Raw genomic sequence first — 14,978 nt, forward strand, 5'->3', positions numbered from 1 at the left:
TATGTAATGGAGTATGCTACGTGGAATAACCCAGAACAGGTCTGGGATATTAGCAGCTGGGCAAATTCGAACCCACCGATAAGTCCTTTTCCCTACAATATGTGACCTCTGCTGTGTAGTCTCCTTTCAATGTGTTTTTTTTCTCTCCAAGAATTTTCGGGTTTTTCCTTTTAATCTTTTGCTCTCTATCAGCTTTTCTGGTGACGTTGGCACTTTCTGAAGCTGTAGAGAGGAGACCTTTTTCGAAAAAGTCTCAACCTTTATTTGTTTGCTTCTTTGTTCCTACTAAAGTTCCTACTTTTATGTGCAATTTGCTTATTATCAGTCATTGCAGTACACAATGTCTGTGTGAAGATGTTAATTAAATAGGCCACGAGTTGCTGAGTTGGCACTGCCTGTCTTTATACCCATTGCTTTTTTAAATTGAATAAGGTGTTTTATTCAGTGTGTATTCATTCAGTTCACAGTTGTAACAGACCAGTAAATCTTTTTTGGATTGACGATGGGGTTAGGCTGGGTATTTGAGTTTCTAACTTAATTTCTAATTTTGAGATCAAATCAGTTCATCAGTAGTGTACATGTGGAACCCAGAATGCATTTTGGCAAAAATTTCCATTTCAATAATATTCATGTGGATCAGCTGATGAACCTTTTTGTTAGAAAGGACTGGTATTTTAAAAACTGGCTTATCATTTTTTAAGTTATCGGAGTGTCGAATTAGCAGTGTTCTAACTCATTTTCCACCCCTGCCCCCACCATCAAAACCATAGCCCTTCCAGTGTTCAGGAGTGTGGTGCTGGAAAAGCACAGCTGGTCAGGCGGTATCCAAGGAGCAGCAGAATTGATGTTCCAAGCACAAGCCTTTTATCAGGACTGAGACCCTGTTAGTCTTGACTTTGACTACAAGCACTGTAGTTAACCATTAGTTGACTATTTTTAAAAAAATCAATTTAGACATAATGTGAATGAAACTTAAATCAGTTGATCACTTGAGTTAATATGGCAGTATGCTGTTTTGAGTTAATTTTGTTTTTGACACTGGTTATTAGATCTGTCAGAATGAGTGACTAAGGGAAGACAATAGCATATGTCATGGCTTACATGTTCATCTTTGCGCAGTTAAATTCTTTTGCATTTGATGGTCTGGATGTAATAGTTGACATGAACGTTCAGTTTTCTGCCAAATCTTCAATCAACGCAAGTGGATATTTTACTTTCTAAAGTGAAATCTTGCAGCATGTTGGAACAGTGTTTCATGTATAATGTGTCTGACATATTCAGAAAAGCAAATGGGCCATTTTATTGCATCAGCCTGGGTTTTTAAAAAAAAACTATACAATTGATTTCTCCTTGCCAACCAGTAACTGAACTGCAAGCCTCATCTCTTAAAGCCATCTTCATGAGTCTTTTGTAGCTTGTTTTTTCTTCATGTTTTAAATGTTATATCATGCTGGAAGTTGACTCCAAAACTTACAATCTGTGAAAACCCTGCATTTTTTCTGTTCTTTTGGTCTGTATTCTGTAACCAATGAATTAACAGTGCTGAAAGGTCTTTCAGCACCACCTTCATTTCAAACCCCCTCCCATTATTTAATCTAACCCTTCACGTGTATTTTTTTTTTATTATTGTACTTAACCTTGCTTCCCCTTTAAACTCATCAGTGACTATACGTCAGACATTCATGGTCACGTTTCACTTTATGACCTAGATATTCAATCATGCCTTTTGATCACCTCTGCTAATTGTCTACGCTATATAGGATCTTGGGCCATTTCCTCATGAAAATGCCCATTTGTGCTTAATGTATTTACAAAAAAGAGAGGGGCTTCGCCTTCAACAATAAAATTGATAAGGTGCTTCATAAACTGCAATTAGTTGACATTACCTTTAAACTATCATTAGGCTTCTTAGAAGGAATTGGACAAAAATTTAAACTGTGCCAAACAAGTCTAAATGAGTAGAAGCTTGGACAAAACAAGGTTTTGAAGAACTTCTTCCAAGAGTGGAGAGCCTTGAGGAGCAATTTCTAGAGTGTAGGATCATGATGGCTGGAGGTTAGACTGTATCCGAGCAGCAGGAGAGTGCATGTTTGAGACAGGATCCTTCATCAGGACTGGGGTCCCCTGCTCAAAATATCGATGCTCCTGCTCCTTGCTGCCTGACCTGCTGTACTGTTTTTCCAGCACAAGACTTTATTCAAACTACTGCAGGCAGCAAGCACTAGGATGATGAGTGAAGGGGCACAAACTTTGGATGACTTTTAGTGAAAAATTGAAGGTTGGCAGGGAAAACATTGGCAGTTCAGCCCAGAGCTAAAAAGAACATTGATTAGAGTTTGAATAGTAGATAGTAATGCAAGGATGGAAGTGGATGATGTTACAGAAGTGGCAATGAGGGATTTGGAGGTCAACTTTAAAATAAGACATTCTAGCTTGGAACAGGCTGGTTCAGCGTGAGACGGTGACTGAGAGGAATGGAATTCATGGGGAAGCACTTGAGTTGGTTCAGCTTGGATCCCGATACTGTTCCCTCCATCTGTCATGTCTCACTTTTAGTGCGCAACTGCACTTGAATTGCAAGTTTATCAGGATTGTAAATGTTAGAAAACCTGTACTGCATTAGCTAAATTTTTAAATGTCTGTAGCTGTTCGATACTTGTTGCTGTGTTTTCCTTTCCACAAATTCACGAATATCAATCCATAACTTTGTTCTGACCGTTTTTAGTTTTGGAGCACTGTAGGCATTGTTCATAGTATCAGTCCTTATTGAATCCTTGCATGGCCAAGTGCTACAGCTTCTGATTTACTGATGTTACATGTTTTGCCTTTCACCTGTTCTGTAAACTTTAATGTGGTCACAAGTCTGTGGTGTTGAGAATGTGTATAGGGTATAAGCAGGTAGGGAAAGGGTTAAGTTCTGAGTTTTGTGGAACGAAGTTCAGCTGAGCATGGCTCAGTTCAGATAAGAACTTCCAGTTAACAATGGGGTGCTGGAGGCAAAGGCAATGGATTAACAAGGTGGAAAAGCATTCATTATGTGGAGCCATTTAACAATATTGCAAGCATTCAGTGTGCAAGGTCAGTTTATTAATCTTTGCTATTGACACTTGCTGTTTGTAGCAGTTACCCAATCAATATGTATACTGCCTTATCTGGATACTCCTCCCTGTAAAATGACTATATAATTCATGAAGAAACTGCTGTTTGAGAGAGAAGACTGAGAACTCGTGTCCCTGTGCACATGGGTGATGGCTCTCTTGCCTCAACTATACTGTGTCTGTGTTTTGCTTCGACTGAAGGGGGAAACAACACGAGAGTGGGAGCTTCAGATTGAGCACTTTTTGATTATTGGATAGCTATTAGTGAAAAAGAGTGGCAGCTTTGTTTACATCTTATGACATTTGAGTCTATCTACTGTCAAAAAATGTGGTGCTGGAAGAGCAAAGCCATTCAGGTAGCATCGAAGGAGCAGGAGAGTCACTGTTGCACGCATAATCCCTTCATCGAAACGGTGACTCACCCGCTCCTCAAATGCTGTGCTTTTCCAGTGCCATACTTTTTGACTCTTGATCTCCAGCATCTGCAGTCCTCACTTCCTTCTATCTACTGTCAGCCAGACTATTTTTGTTTTTTCTTCCTCTGCTTTGGGATTGGAAAAGGAGCAATTAGTCAGGGGTTTTGTGATTGACTGTTGTCCACTGAGGTAATTGGATGTTGGGTAGGTTTAGCATTTGTCTATTTGCTCCGCGCCCCCCCCCCCCCCAAAAAAAAAGTTAACTCTGGGGGTCAGCTGCTAGAGTATCGGTTACTGCATCTCGAAATGAACTGCCTTTTCATCAATGCCATCGGTAATCTTGTATCTCAAATACTTCACTGTAATGAAATGTTCCTCAGCGGTGAAAGAAGCAGCAGACAATCTGAGCATGGCAGATAATGACCAAATGTTTATGATGTTAGTTAATGAATTTGTCCTTCAGACTCCAGGGAGTACCCCCTCCTACTCCTATTCAAAGTTGTGCTGTGAGACTGTTTACTTCTGCCAGGATCAGGTGCTACCTTGGTTTAACAACACATTGGCAAACAAAAAGGCACTGCTAACAGTGCAGCACTCCCTCAAATATGTATTTTGTTTAAAGTTGAATTAAGAATCCCATACCTATGAGTATGCTCGCTGTTAATATCAGCATGAAATTTTTCAAATCTTTGGAGTGCTCTTTTGTCTGAGTTTTGACTAAAAGTTAATTGCGATTTTGCTGACTTGCACCTAATCTGTTAAAATCTTTTTATTTAGCACACCTGAAACCTGAGAGACTTTCCAAATGTGCTTAAACAAAACAGTAACACTGAAGATTTTGCTGCTTCATTTCCTTAGAAAGGCAGTTTGGTGTATTGAGCTGAACAGCATTCCTGAATTTGAACTACAACAATTATATTCTTGATTTGTGTTGTTTTAAAGGTGTGCAATTTGTACCTGTGGACAAGTGCTTGGGAAAATCTTTGCAATCATTGATTAGGTAAAAGCTATGATGTCAGATATAACTCAGAATATTTCTGGTTCAGTTCTGGCTTGTGCTAAGCCTGAGGGAGAGGTCGTAATTCAGTTACCATCTTTACGCTGATCAGTTTTTAAATGCTGCTTTTTAATATTTAAGCTTGGGAGGAAAATGTGTTTGGGAGATAGTTCTCATTAGTGCACTGCACAGACACATTCTAACCTCAACGAAGTATTTTTGTTCCTGCTGGCCAAACTGTCATGTCAGTGGAGTTATTTAATTGCTATTCACTAAGTGGAGATAAAGGTCACAAAGCAAGGAATTGTATTCATATAATAACTGTTCATCAGAAAGGGTTGACGTATCAAGAATGGCGAAACAAGTTAGGCCTTTATCCATTAGAGTTAAGAGCAGTGATTTTTATTGGAACATGCAAGATTCTGAGGGGGTTTGACAGAGCAGATATTAAAATGTTGACACTAGTGGGGAAAATTGTGAACCAGAATGCATAGTTACAGAATAAGGGGGCGCTCCCCTTAAGATGTGAAGGAATAGTTGATCCGAGAGTACAGTGACTGTTCATTTGGCAATTCTCCACTCAGATGTGTGGAAGCAGATGACCAAGATTTTTGAAATGTCAGGTCTGTGCTGAGCTGGCAAGATTGAGGTGTTGAAGTATATAATTGTAGAATGCTGAGGCTGGCTTGAAGGGCTTCTATTGCTTAGGTAGCTATCAGTAAATATTTTCCAGGTGTGCACAGCAGTTAATTAATACAAACTTACAAGTAATTGGAAGCTTCAGTTGATCTGTGCTGTTTCAGGGATAAACATTTGCTGGAAACCCTCTGACTGTTTGAAAGATGTTGTCTTTTGTATCCATCAGAACAGGCAGATATTGCTGGCACTTACTCCTTTGAGGATGAGCTTCACTTCTAGACAAGTGAGGCTTGAACTCTAATCTTTTAATATTTTTGAATTGATCTAAAGATGTTATACCACCCTGTTGCAGGTGAGACTTAAACCCAGACCTTCTGACCCAGCGGTAGGGGCACTCTGTGTGCCATAAGAGTCTTTGAACCTTCTCACCAAATCACCCATAGTATTTTTTTAAAAATGTATTCATCAATACATTTTTCCCAATTTTGATTAGTTTGCATTCCTTTTAATGGGCTCTTAAATTATCCAAGGTGAGGAAGAGGTAGGTGAAGGGGAAACTGAATCTTCTGACTGGAGTGAGATTGCTAATGGCTGAGTCAAACTTAGACTTGACCAGACTGAAGGATTGGTGTCTCTTTCTCTGAAATGAGTATTAAGCTTGTACCACCTCAATTTGAGGTGTAAGTTTGTGCTAGACCTTTTTGTGAAAGGGCTGTCTCCATGTGATAGTCATGTTTACATCAAGACAAGTTGTTGCTGTTTTGACAATTTGATACTGTTTAATTGTGGTTATCATCTCCCAAATCCCAATAATGCAACATGGGCATGAAATAGGGTATGACTATTCTGCACTTTGTAACTTTTCAACAACTTTCTTTGGTGATTCATTAATTGAGGGTAAGTTGATGGTTATTTTTCTCCTCCCCCCCCCCCCCCAAACACTTCAGTCATATGTGTAACTATATGTGCGAATCTCAAGTGGCAGAGCATGTTGATATGCTTAGTTTACGCTCTAAAGAAAAATAGCCTGGTGTGATGCAGGAGATCAAAGAATACCAGCAAGAACATTATATAAGTTATTTTGCCAAAGAGTGTAAGCTTCAGCTGGAGGAAGGGTGATTTGTTTCTTTCTTTGAGATGTGAGATTGACTACAAGGGTATCAAGGGCGAGAGACTTCAGTAATGTGAACAACCATCACCTTTTCTCAAGTGCAATTTGGTTGACCTTGCCATCAAAGCTTATCCCAAACATCATTTGGCGATGCAGGAGTTCCTCACCTTGGAAGGTGAAAGGGAGTTTTAAGTGAGGAATTCATTGACGAAAAAACACTACGAACTGCTTTAAGTGCAGACAAATCAGTAATCCAGGTGGGAGAGATTTAAGATGACTGAATTTTTTTTTTTAAATTCAGGATAACTTAAAGCTTGATGTGCAGTGTTTGTAATCTGGGGTGCATGGCTTGAAAATGTACTGAAAGCAGATTTGATTGTAAATTTGAAATTGATTAGAATATACACTTGAAGGGAAAATAACTGCAGGGCTGTAGGGAGAGTTACACAGGATTTGAAGATCTTTTTCAAAGTTGCGACAGGCATGATAGAATGGTCTCCTATCCTGTGATTATTGTAACTTTCATAACAGCGTTTTGTGTGACTCTGTTGGCAGTCTAACTGATCCATACACGTGGCAAGCATTGCTTCCAGTTGCAGTGTTGTGTGCTCTTTTTGAAATTGGTGAACTTGACCTTTTGGTGTTGTGTGCTGCACTTCCACCAAGTGGTGCTAGATCAGAGGTGATCAAGGTAAAGCAGCTACAGAAGTAAGGATTTTGATTTTGTATGTTAAAATATTTTTCAAAAATTATATAATTATGGAATGTGTGTATAGCCTACTAGACCAGTATTTGTCACCCATTTCCTAACTGTCGTATCGACCGCTTGAAAGATATTTGTGAATCAGATGGGTTTTCAGTGACAATTCATGCTTGTCATGGTAACCATGACTGGGAGCAGTATTTCGATTTCAGGATTTATAAATTGAATTCAAGAAGGTTTTAAATCTCTAGTCCCAGAGAATTTGCTTGACCCTCTGGATTACTTGTCCTACGACATTGTCTTAACACCACTGTCTCTTCAGGTAAACAATACAATACAAATTCTTCAATCTAGTTTTGTCTCCAGTCCTGCAATATATTCAGTGGATGCTGGCTGCTTTCCATACTTCGTCCAATTTCTAACTGCACCTGTGATGTGAGGTTGAATTCTGAAACTGCTTCACTGGCTAAGCTCATAATCAGTCGGGAGGTAGTTCTTCAAGTATCAGCTGGCAACATAAACACTGATTGGAAAGGTTGTGGATTCAAGTTCCTCTATGGACATGAAGGTATAATCTTGAACTGACACTGTTGTGCTGAAGGCCTTTTCTTTAAGAAAGTTGAAATGGGGCAACTATTTGCCACTTGGGTTTATGTAATAATAGATTTCATTGCATTCTTCTATGTCTTGGTATTGTTTTATCCCTTAAATATATAATCGTGGGTCCACTTTTTTCCACTCGTTGAAATTTTATACTGCACTAATGGAATACTGCATTTCCCACAAGTGACCACACTTAATGAAGTTAAGAAGGTAAGGTGGGTTTGAGTTTTTAAAAAAAAAAAATCATTCACGTTAAGGGTAAACCAAGAAATATTCTCTTACCACACCACACATCTGTACCATTTTGGTTATTGAATCATCTTTAGTGCAAATACGTATCACTCCTTTTTTTTGTGACCTTGCTATGCCAGCTGCTATTTTGGTAGAAATTTGCATAACTAAGACAAGCATCCTTCATCTGACAGTCCAAACTGGGATACGTGAAAATCAGCCCTGAATTCACTTCAAGCAATGTAAAGCAGAATTTTCAAGTCTGTTATCCAAACTTGATGCTTGTGACTTCTGGAGCTATTAGGCAAAAGTGAGGACTGCAGATGCTGGAGATCAGAGTCAAGATTAGAATGGTGCTAGAAAAGCACAGCAGGTCAGGCAGCATCTGAGGAGCAGGAAAAGTGCCATTTTGGGCAAAAGCCCTTCATCAGGAATGAAACCTGGAGCTATTGTTGAGTCACCTCCCCTGTGTTCACAACAGAAATCAGTTCGCTGACCCGTGGAGTTTTTAAAATCTTGTCAGAATGTGCATTAACATCCCATGGCTTCTGATCCATATTTAGCTGCCAGTCAGGCAACACCTCCATTTTAAAAGTCTTCAAGGCCAAGAGATTTGAAAACACCACCACCTGCCTCTTACAGGTGTTTTTCTTGCACATGTGAATTTCTTCATTCAACAGTGGCAATATGTCCAGCAGTGCAGCCCTAAGATGTTCAATCCTTTGGTGAATAGATCTAGTCGTCTCTTTTTTCAAATTTTAGTCCTTCAATCCTTCGGTTCAACTGTACTGATATTCTTCATGTAGCTCAGTATCAATCTAGATCTTGATAATCTCTTAGTATTGCATTCAAATACATTTACTTTTGGCTTTGTTGGATGTAATATGTTAATTTTAAATAAGTGAATACTAGTTGTTGCAAACTCATTTCAAAAAGCACCCTTAATTTTAATTTGCATTCTGTGCGTGGCAGTTACCACCAATAGACTGAATCGCTTCCTGTTGCCTGATAGCTCCTGCTTCTTTCTATTCAGTGTCTTGTATTGCACCAAATGCTCACTGAATTCCCAATGAAAGGCCATAAACCTGAAACTCCCTGTCTTCACATGCTGCCAGATCTGAGTTATGTCCTGCTGTGATTATAACAATGAGTTGGTATCTGTCATCACAAGTGTCACGTGATCTTGTTCTCTTGTAACTTCATGGCAAGATGAAGCCACTGTCAGATGCCTATTAAATTCACTGTTCTTATTCCAACTGTTAAGTATTCTTCAGCAGTACAACAAAAAGTACTTTAGAACTTTGGTTTTTATTTCAGACTTTTAGCACCCTCTTAATTGTAAACGTAACAGCAAAATAATAGGGGTGAAAAAATATCAAAGCAAGAAGCCTTGCCATGCTTCCATTTGTTTGGGCAACTTTACACCATACCCGCTGCTGTACCACCTTGAAGATGTTCATGTCATACAATGACTAGGACTCGAGTGACAATTTTGAGGAGGACTCAATTCTCCCAGGTGCATTTCACTTATCACCTCCCCATATAACATGGGTAGAATTGATCATTTTTGTTCTGTTCCACCAATCAAGCTTGTCAAAGAAGAACATGAATAGGAGCAAGAGATGGTCATTTGGGCCCCTAAGCCTGCCCTGCCATTTAACAAGGTCATGGTTGAATTACTCCAGGCCTTAACTCTGAAATTTCAAAAGTCTCCTACCTCTATGTACTTACTGGTGATCCACACTCCACTCTCTGATCTAGAATTTCAGGTGGTTGGTACCTGAGGAGAAGAAATTCCTTTCTATCTGTTTTTAAATCACCACTTTTTTTTAAAATTGTGACTGTCTCCTTGTTGTGAGATTTCTCACACCAGTGGAACATGGCAATGATTCTTGGAACCTGAAGTCTATGCTGTAAACAGTGTTGACACACCAGTCGGTGTGCACATACCCTCTGAGTGGCTGCTTGGCAGCACTGCTCACAAAACATATTTAGCTCCTATGTAAGACGTTCTAAGCAGCAATCGCTGATGCTCTCTAGAAATTACTCTTCCATGTCACCCTTGCTATCTGGTGTAATTGATTGATTGTGCTGATTAAAATCACATGATTATACTGCCCTTGCATGCCTCCACTATTAACTTATACTTTGTCCCACAGTAAGGCAACTCTTCAGGGCCCTCTAATCCATTTCCATCTGTGACTTTTTCCCCTTGCTATTTGTCATTTCCACCCAAACTGTTTCCACATCATTATCTATTGCATCTCTATCACTATTCACTATTGCACTGATGCTTTCCTTTTATCAACAAAACTACACTAACTTTTTTTTGTTCCGTTTTGCCTCTTCTTTTGGAAGATCAAATAATCTGGAATATTGAGTTCCCAGTCTTAGTCACCCTGTAACCAAGTCTCTGAAATAGCTCAGAAATCACACATTACTTGTATTTATAACTCAGCTTTTTTTGAGAATTACTGCATCTATTCGGGGAGAGGTTGAAGCTTTGACTTTCTGTCTGGTTCTAATTCCTGCTACATGTGTATACACACAGGCCACACCAACCCAACTGCTCTCTTTCTCTAGTACCGATGCAGAGTCCTGTTTTACTTTTTATCTGATCCCTGTATCAAAAGATCCGCCTGTTCCCTAATGCCTGTTATTCCTCTACAGTTTATCTTTTAAGACAATATCACTTCAGCTATTTGTTTGATCCAGAGCATAGGTTCATATTAAAGTCTGCTCTTGAACAGGACTAATGTCATCTTTACCCACTTGAGTAATTTTACAACCTATAGCCTTTTTTCAAGTCCGATGCCCACTCCTATTTATCATTTCAGTTCTTGTACTTTATCCTAGACCAGGATGCCCAAAACTGTACACTAGTCTCTCTGCAGGAAACACTAGTCATCAAGTTTGTAGAAGATTGTCGGTCAGGGATGACAGCACTTGTGTGCAAAACCCACTGTCACGTGTTTTTGGTTACTTTGGCGTTTTAACAATATTTGCCTTAGAAATCCAAAGAAATTGATATTAAAATTCTAATCTAAATGTATCAAATGTTTCTTTGTGGCTTGACTGCTGCATTTGTTTTTTTTTGAGACTTTAAATTATCTAATTGCATCTGTGGGTGTTTATTAAAGCTTATTAAATTGGCAGTTCAAACAGGCTTCACTGTCCACCTAGTTTGTGCTAGTGTTTATGCCCCATTTAAACCTCCTGCCACCCTGCATCTCACATGATAGTTCTGTTTCTTTTCCCTAATACCATGGAAAAATGAAGAACAAACAAACTTAGGTTATACAGCAATCTGTGTGCTGCTTGAGCTGTCCTTTAAAAGCTTCAATTAATGAATTGCATTTTTTTGATTTTTTTTTTATGTAGCTTTGGTAACCACTTTATGGTAGGATCATGCTCTGCAATGTGTCAGATAAATTACTAGCTTGATACTTTTTTTTTTATATACATTCTTTTGAAGGGCAAAAGTTGGTTAGAGCTTCAGGAGAACGATTGTTTTCTAAGTAGCAAATAATTGCTGCAACAATACACAAGCCTGACTTCTAAAGCAGAGCAAGGATTCAATCTATATTATGTAAATTTGGTGCACATATAAATGCACTAACTCAAACTTATTTCTAGTATCTTCTACTGTCCCACTAAGCTTGTTAATTATGGTACTATATTCCTAAAAAATGTAAATGCTGCTGGCACAATCTGTGAAATCCCAGGATTAATCAGGTGACCTCTCAACTGATGTTTTGAACAGGTCATTGTGACAAGATGTTGAATAGTTAACTGCAAACCCACAGCTACGTGCTTTCAGTGGATTAATCTTGTTTCTGCATCTTTCCGAGTGAGTGTTGGTGCTGACCGAGTCAGTGGCCTGCTGCAGTGAGTAACTCACTGCTGCCAACCTCCAGCATTAATCTCCTGTTTTTCTTGCATGTTGCACAATTTGCATCAGGGATTTAGGATCAGTTATTTTCTAAGACAATAAAGGTAATTTTAACTGGGAAAAGCACTGTCTGATGAAAGACTTATTAATACATAATGTGTACTAAGGTTATGAATGAGACTGGCAAAACTGTTTTAACAGCTGCCTGAGAAAATCCAGTGTCTTCAGTTTTGCTGACTATATTGAACATTCTCCAAAATGGTAAACCTTAGAACTTAACCAGGAACTGAGTTTTTTTTTTCTGTGAAGGCTTTGGTAGGCTGTCTCTGAAAGATATTAGTAAAACAAACTACCGTAGCAGTTTGGGTTGTGTGGGTCTGAAGTATGTCAGTTTAACTTTTTGATAAGAGACTGTGAGTGAATGTTGCATCAAACGGATGAATAGCAACACTTTTGGAGTATCTGAAATAAATGGAAACTATCACTGAATAGAAAAGCCGAATGAGCTGTGAAGTGCTATGTTGTGGATCAGTAGATGGTTCAAGAAGTTGTAGTGATGTTAATGGCTGCCTGTTCACCCTTTTTGGACCCCTTTTTAGCACTTTTTCAGATGTGAGTACCTGACTGTATAACTTCAGTGTGTTGAGTTTTCAAATGGGCAAGCTTGACTTTTTGAACCCTTTTTGTTCCCATGACCTGGATTTATACAAAAATAAAAGATTTAATCAGTGTATAGTTGGACTTTGAGTTGACAACTTTTAGGTTACTTATTAGTATCATGTCCTATATAACTAGCCTTTGGGAGTGGACCCTGGAGTTAACCTGAGAGCATGCCCTCTAATTTGCCACTGATGACATGGAAGCATTCACAAAAACGGACGATTGCTATCTTCTGCTTTTTTGCCTTGTCGATACATTTTAACAGAAACTGATTCCCTAGTTCTGGAGCATTGCTGGATTGGGAGTCTATCAAACAATTGGGAGCTAGGTCTTCCTTTAGGTAAGAGCAAGTAATAACCTGAAGTTGCAGCTGAGTTCAGTCCATGAGCTGGGTTCATATCCCTGAGTGTCAAGTGTCCTTGCTACAACAGTACGTGATAGTGTTATCATGCCTTCAGGTGCAGCATTGAAGTGCAAAAGTGTTCTGTAAGTGGATCAAAGATATGCCATGAGGATTCTTAGATGATTTGTCAGATACCAATATCTGTATACCTGATGTGCATATGACCCTTGCATGTGGAGCATGCCTTGAGGTCCCTTTTTAAGAGCAAGCAGTGTGCTGAAGTCATCTAGTACTTGCTGTGGTTTCCATTATCAAAAAAAATCTTGCTGCTTGTTTTTTTGTGCATGGTGTAAATGGGAAAGAATTGCAGTTAAGGTCATTAATGACAAAATTCCACTTTAATAGGCAACTGGCCACTGGTTGGCAGGAATCTCAACTCAGCGCCTGGGACTTAAAGGTGCAGCAATCTGTTCCTGCTGTTGAAATAAGCTTTGCAGGTCCTCTTGTTCTATTGTCTCATTTCCTCCCATAGCCTGTGGTTCCAGACCCTGAAATGTTAAATCTCAAGTCTTGCATAAGTTAAAGAACCACCCCAACAGATGTAAACTTTAAATGCTAATAAGCTAGAGCCGCATGTGTTTCGAAAGCTTGACTATTTCAGGGTTTTTAATGTTTCCAGGACAGGCAGTCCCCAGGTTGCAAATGGGTTCTGTTTTGAGTCTGTTCACAAGTCTGGACACATCGTAGGGCAATACAGTACAAGAAATATTCGCAAGTCTGATTCTAAAACTGTTACCCTGTTTTGGGGGGGGGATGCATTCATAAGTATGAGCGTCTGTAAGTCTGACTTTGAAATTTGGAATGGTGAATTAGCTGTGGCATTATGCATGTAGGTGTGTTTCTGGAGACATGTATGCTATTGGCTAGATTTAAATGTTTTCTCCCTTTGATTTTGTAGGCTAGTCATTAAATGTGTGGTTCTTTGCTGTACTGTAGTGTCATGGCATTAGAATATGGTTTCTAGCATAACTGCAAGTAGTTGCAGTATGTGAAACTTATCATGGAACAGGAAGTACTGTGGCCTTGGTAAATAAAATTAATTTGCATGGAGGCAAAGTTGAGATTTTTAAAGTTGCGCTCCGGTTATGGTGGCTTGGTCCCTTCGGAAGAGGTGTGTTTTTTCTTTGCTTCTATTTTAATTGCACTGGTTGCCAGAAACTGCTGTTTTAATGAGTCCCTCTTTCCTAATTTTGCTATCTTACAGATCAAAAAGCTGGCAGGCTGACGTGGGCAGGAATCCATTTATAGGACGGACTTTCCGGCAACTGACCATTTAGCTGGTGAGTCTTGGGTTACTTTTTCCTTCATTGATTTTGTTTTCCATGTAACAGTAATAGCACTTCACAAGGTGACTTTTTAAAAAAAAAAACCCTTAGAGCAATTGTAACAGACACGATAGAAATACATTTCTTCCTACTTTGCATCTTTCTGAACACATTGTCCTGCATCCCAAAGTTGTTTTTCCTCCTGCTTAGTTGAATTTGACACTCCTCCCATAAGTTAAACCTTTTTATCCTTAGGCCTTCAACAGATGAACTTGCCTTTTTTTTTTTCCCCCTCTGGCTTTCATTTCTTCTATAATCCACAGGCTTTATGGACCTTCACCAATGTTCCCTAACTTGTTTAATGGCAATACATCATTTTTAAATACCCTTTGGTCCAAATCGCAAGTATCTTGTGTAAATGAACACCCTTGGCTGTTTTAACCTCTAATGTTGTGATGCCACCTTCTGTGTGTGTGAATTACCTTCCTTTTGTCTATTCTGTAAGTTTTTTTTTCTACTTTATGCTGGTGAATAAATGAAAATTGACCCATTGACTTGAAAGGTGTCAAGAAATTGGGCTTTTTTATAAAAAAAAAAGAATTCATGGGACAAAGTTACAAAATTTGTTGAATAAAAATTACCCTTGCAAATATTTTTTCGGCAGCAGCATTGTATACTTGAAGCTAACTGTTATCCAGCTCTCCAGCTACTGCATTTCTCAAGTAAACTGACACTTCTTTCCAATTTTTAAAAAAACTTAAATAACTGTCACCTTTTTCAGTATTCAGACAGCACATTTTTGAAAATCACACAACAGTAGGTTGCCCAATTGCAGAAGTTTTTGTTTTAAATTGACCCAGTTTTTCAAAAACTTTTTGATATTTCCTCATTAAAGCAAAATAATCAGTAAATCATAGAATCTTTATAGTGTGGAAGCAAGTCATTTGGCCTATTGATCCA

At 38.8% G+C, this 14,978-nt stretch overlaps 1 protein-coding gene across 2 annotated transcripts in view; it reads left to right on the forward strand.

Annotated features, from left to right (window-relative positions):
* Window positions 1-14,978, forward strand: part of hdlbpa (high density lipoprotein binding protein a) — a 70,711-nt gene that overhangs the window by 874 nt on the left and 54,859 nt on the right. For both annotated transcript variants that reach the window (XM_043701738.1, XM_043701739.1), the window contains exon 2: window positions 13,958-14,033. The gene's annotated coding sequence lies outside the window, so the exon portion shown is untranslated. The remainder of the gene's footprint in view (window positions 1-13,957; window positions 14,034-14,978) is intronic.

Source organism: Chiloscyllium plagiosum, chromosome 13 (genome assembly GCF_004010195.1).
Source record: "Chiloscyllium plagiosum isolate BGI_BamShark_2017 chromosome 13, ASM401019v2, whole genome shotgun sequence".
Lineage (NCBI taxonomy): Eukaryota > Metazoa > Chordata > Chondrichthyes > Orectolobiformes > Hemiscylliidae > Chiloscyllium > Chiloscyllium plagiosum.